We start from the raw sequence: 5217 nt of genomic DNA, 5'->3' as shown, positions 1-5217 counted from the left end.
CAAAAAATAACTGTATGAAAATGCATCTTTAAATATCAAGAATTAATAAAACGTGCACAAATAAAGAAAACACATTTATTTATTATCTTTGCTACCTTTAACACTTACAGTTGCTCACTTTAAGTTAAAGACATAACCTTCCTTTAAGGATTGTGCATCGCCTGCCACCTTTCCTGTCCTGAAATCATCTTGAATTGATAAATAATAGCGTTGTAGCCATTTTAGTCAAACCTTGAAAATATTGTTTTGCACAATTTCACAAGATGTGAAGTGTTGGGGATGACTCTCAGCTACTACCAGACCATATTTTAGCTCAACGTCTAAAAGATTGTTGGCGTTAGAGCCATATATATTGATCAGCTGTGGCGGCCATCTTAGACTGGATTGGCTCCGCAGGTTAAGTTTGATTAAAATCAACCCAGTGGTGCATGAGATATTTTGCTAACAGACAGACACGCACACAAATACAAGCGAAGACAGCATCGTCAGTCTTTGCTTTTCAGCAGTGAGAGATAAAAATTGAAGGATCTTTCCAAGAAACTGCAGTTTTATAAATAAAAACAACCATGTAACGACATGGAGTTATTGTTGTTTTTTTATACTTGGATGTGAGTACTTATCAGTAAATTAACCTAACGTCTACAAAGACTAAAGCTGGAGATGGTGCCGGCACCTCTCCACTAAAACACTTTTTCTTTAAACTCTGCCACCGTCCTCTCCACCACTTGTGGACTCTGGTCCACCGTCTCCACGCTCCTCTGCTCATCCCTAAAATTAATTCATCCGCACATCTCTGTCCCAACAACACCACATTAACCCCGACCGCAGGAGGCATCCTGACGGAAAAAAATGTCCCTCTCTGAAACATCAAGTTGACCTTTCCACCTCTGCTCCCCCCCCCCTTACGTTCACCTTTCACTTCATCTCTGATCCAAACTTCTCCACAAACTGTCCACTCTTACCGTTCAGTTAAATAAACGGGCTACAACTGTCGCGTTTTGATATTCAGCGGAGCATCAGAGCCGTTGCTCTGCGCAGACTCATTCCCAAGAGTCACGCCACACTGGCTACGTTCTGGAGGACAGAGAAACTGTAATTGGGGACCATTAGCTGTTGCCCACGACCAGTCATGCAGCGTCAGTTTGGATATTGAGACACGGTGACTGAACCGTCCCACCACCTGCATCGCTGTTCCCTACCTGAGTGACTTCCTCACCTCCGACCTCCATCACCAAGGCCCCACATAACCTTCTGAACAGGACCCCCCCTCCTCCTCCCACCAAGAACTCATCAACGCACCAATGTACACACCTCCACCACATGCCCTTTGGTTTCTGCACCGTCCACAAACAGACCTTGAGTCAGGGCCGACACAACCCGACAGCAATCACATAAAAAGCCACTTTTATAACAGCTTTAAAACTCTATCAGGACCATCTAAACCCCGTCACGGAGCTTTCTGACCTGGTAGGAAGAAAAGAGTTGTTGTTGTGTGAATGACTCTGCATTCACTCCACTGTTTGTCTGACTTTTCTTTTTTCAAGTTCTGGTATATTCTTTGCAACCAAGTAACTTGTGCTATCTTTGATCTGTTTTATCAGTTCTTATATCAAAATGTTCAGCTCTCAGACGATGAGTGCTATGAGTTATACGAGTTTATACTTTTCAAAATATTGAACTTTATTTGCAAATATTTTACGTATAGAAATATAGTGTTCTTCCTGCAGTGTTCTTTTGGAAATTGGCTTCAGTGTACTGGCTGGTTTTGTTTCCTTATGCTACTTTTGGCTAGCTTTTTGCTACTTTGAGCTTTAAGCTAGGCTTTTGCTGTTTTCAGTATTATGCTAGCCTTTTACTACATTTATTTTTGGCCAGCCTTTTGCTACATTTAAATTTTTAGCTAAACTTTTGCTACATATATCTTTTAGCTAGCCTTTCCTTTTGCTACTTTGAGTTTTTGGCTAGTTTTTATTTGTTTTGCATGAGTTATATGCGTAATGTTTAACAAGTGCAGCACGGTGGCGCAACTGGTAGAGCTGCTGCCTCTCAGCGAACAGGTCCTTGGTTCAAACCCCGGTCCAGGGGCCTTTCTGGGTGGAGTTTGCATGTTCTCTCTGTGCATGCGTGGGTTTTCTCCGGGTACTCCGGTTTCCTCCCACAGACCAAAAACATGCATGTTAGGCTGATTGGTAACTCTAAATTGTACCTAGGTGTGAATGAGAGTGTGAATGATTGTTTGTCTCTATGTGGCCCTGTGATGGACTTGCGACCTGTCCAGGGTGTACCCCACCCCTCGCACAGTGATTGCTGGACATGGGCACCAGCGACCCCCGTGACCCAAAATGGAATAAACGGGTAAAGATAATGGATGGATGTTCAACAAGTCATTTGTGCAATTTTTCTCAAAATCAAAGTGAAGTTAGTTTAAAGAAATAGCAAAAATTGTGGTATGTTCACTGTCCTCAGAAGTTGGAACATTCATCTGGAAATGACTTCAGACCCAACTGAACTTTGAACACAACAATCAGTAAACTGTCCAACAATGTTCAGTCAGGTCATCTGGACAGTTCCTTTTTTGTTGAGAGACGTTTCACCCTCCATCCGAAGGGCTTCATCAGTCTGAGGAGTCACAAACAAACTGTTTTCTCCACCAAGCAGTACACTCCTACAGTGGACCAACCAGTTTGCTGGTGATAAGATGGTTTCAGTTTTTATGTGACTTCTCAGACTGATGAAGCCCTTCGGATGGAGGGCAAAACGTCTCAACAAAAAAAAGGAACTGTCCAGATGACCTGAATGAACATTGTTGGGTAAAACAAATAGTTTCTTTTCTTTTGTGTTAAACTGCAGCTAGCTCCAGGCGGCACGGTGGCACAGTTGGTAGAGCTGCCGCGTGGTTGCCGGTTCAAATCCCAGCCCAGGACTTTTCTGGGTAGAGTTTGCATGTTCTCTCTGTGCATGCGTGGGTTTTCTCTGAGTACTCCAGTTTCCTCCCACAGACCAAAAACATGCATGTTAGGCTGAGTGGTAACTCTAAATTGTCTCTAGGTGTGAGTGAGAGTGAATGGTTGTTTGTCTCGTTTGTCTCGATGTGTCCCTCTGATGGACTGGAGACATGTCCAGGTGTCCCCCAGCTCTTGCACAGTGACTGCTGGACATGGGCACCAGTGACCCCCCGTGACCCAAAAAGAAAGAAGCGGGTAAAAGATGATGGATGGATGCAGCAAGCTCCACTTTTTAAGACATGGTGGCCATGTTGGATTTTAAAGACCAGGCTGGTGAAAATTCGCCGACTTTTCATGTCAGAATTTGGACGTTCCTGATTAGTTTTTCCATGTGGAACAAATAAATTTAGTCTTTTAAATATAAAGCAAATGAAAAAAAAAAAAAGCTGAGATAAACTAAGAAAATATTTTCTAAAAATGAATTAACCTGACCAGTAAAGTCAAAATTGCATGTTTAAATGAAGTTACACGTCTTTCTGGATGATTTTCTTTTATATATATATATGAAACTTTTTTTTGTTTGTTTGTTTATTTGCTCATATTTGACATTGGGCTAATGGAGCGCAGGAGCCCCCTGCAGCCAGTTTCACGTCCCTCTCATAAAAAAATAAAAAGTGTTTCTACTTTACTGCCACATTGCCCAACAATCACATGCCTTCAGTGTTATAGATCATATCTGAGATAAGAAGGTATTCAAACAAAGCATTCTCTACCCTTCTTACCCGTTTCATTGAAATATACAAATGCTAAACACGTTAAAAGCTCCACAAATTATCATTGTGGGGGAATAAAAAGAAGCAAGCTTTACTATTTCCTGAAGTGTTCTGGAAACAAAACCTGAGACGTTTTCTTTGTCACGGTCACTCAGAATCCCTGATATACCCTCGTTGGATGCCAGTTTTATAAATCATGTTTCCACGATAAGCTGATTACCTTATCCTTGACAGCAGCGCACAGCGAGGGCAGTAAAAGGAGCAGATTACAAGCTGATGGTCCATAAAGGGTTTGGCTCAGATAAGACGCTTTGTGAGGGGACTGGTGACTTCAGGTCAGGAAACCAGGTCTTCTCGCCGTCACTTGGCCACTTCTGACGCACTTTGCTGCAAAGTGTCCTGAAACGAGGTCCGGTCTTACAGGTAGGCCTCAGCCTTAAAGGAACGTGAAGAAACCTCGTGTTTCCAGCTGTGTCGGAGCGCAGACAAGGTCATAAAAATGCTGCGGCCCATGAAAGGCGGCCATTTTGACCTTTAGACTGCTTCTCACTTAGTCATGCAGGATGATTGCCAGTATGTAAAAATGCTCTGAAATGCTGTATTTGTGCGTTTGTCGTTTATAAAACTGGGCCATCTTTTCTGGGGATCAGTCCTGAAGACTTAGTCTTACCAAGCTTGGTTAACTCCTTGTTACGCCTCTGCAGTCACAATGAAATTCCTCCCCGCTCAGGTCCACCTTCCTAATATTCAGAATGACCCTGTTAATGAGCCTAATGGCATATGAGCGATACCACGCTCTAGTGAAACCGCGCGGGGGGTGACTGCTTCAGCAACTTCCTGTAATGCAGAGAAAACTCTCATGGCTGCCGTCTACTCGAAGGAAGCCATTAGAACAAACTGCTCTCAGGTGCAGCAAAGCAGACGGGGCACGGCTGTTTATGAACCAGATCACCTCTGGGTGCCCTATGTGCAAGGACAAAACACAGACTGTCTGCAACCCTCACACCCTCCTTCCAAAGAGCTGGGTTCATGTTGGGAAACTGTGAAAAACAAGTTAAAAAAAATGCATCTTAATTTTCTTTTATCCTTCTTTTTACCTTATTAGATTTTGTTTCAGTGCAACTGGACGACTCGTTTCATGATTACCGACATCATCTTGGTGTATTTATGTTCCAAAAATATTATTATTTATTTTAATGTAGGATGTGGGGGTGTTTTTAATTATTTATTTTCAGGGTCTATTAAAAATGCCTTAAATCATTGCTGCAGTTTCCATATTTCTTCTGGACCCACTGAAAGTCCTGAGGTGAAAGGTGTCCCTCTGGTGGTCAACATGTGAAACTGCAAAGAAGAAAACTACAGTGAGTTGCTGAAATGTTCATATCCTCATTGTATTCTTTTTATTTTGTGACCTGGAATTAAGCTGAATTTTCAATTGAATCAAAATCAGTAATTATATATATATATATATATATATATATATATATATATATATATAT

Source organism: Nematolebias whitei, chromosome 6, assembly GCF_014905685.2.
Source record: "Nematolebias whitei isolate Nwh7 chromosome 6, NemWhi1, whole genome shotgun sequence".
Classification (NCBI taxonomy): Eukaryota; Metazoa; Chordata; class Actinopteri; order Cyprinodontiformes; family Rivulidae; genus Nematolebias; species Nematolebias whitei.
Note: the sequence above shows the minus strand (reverse complement) of the source record.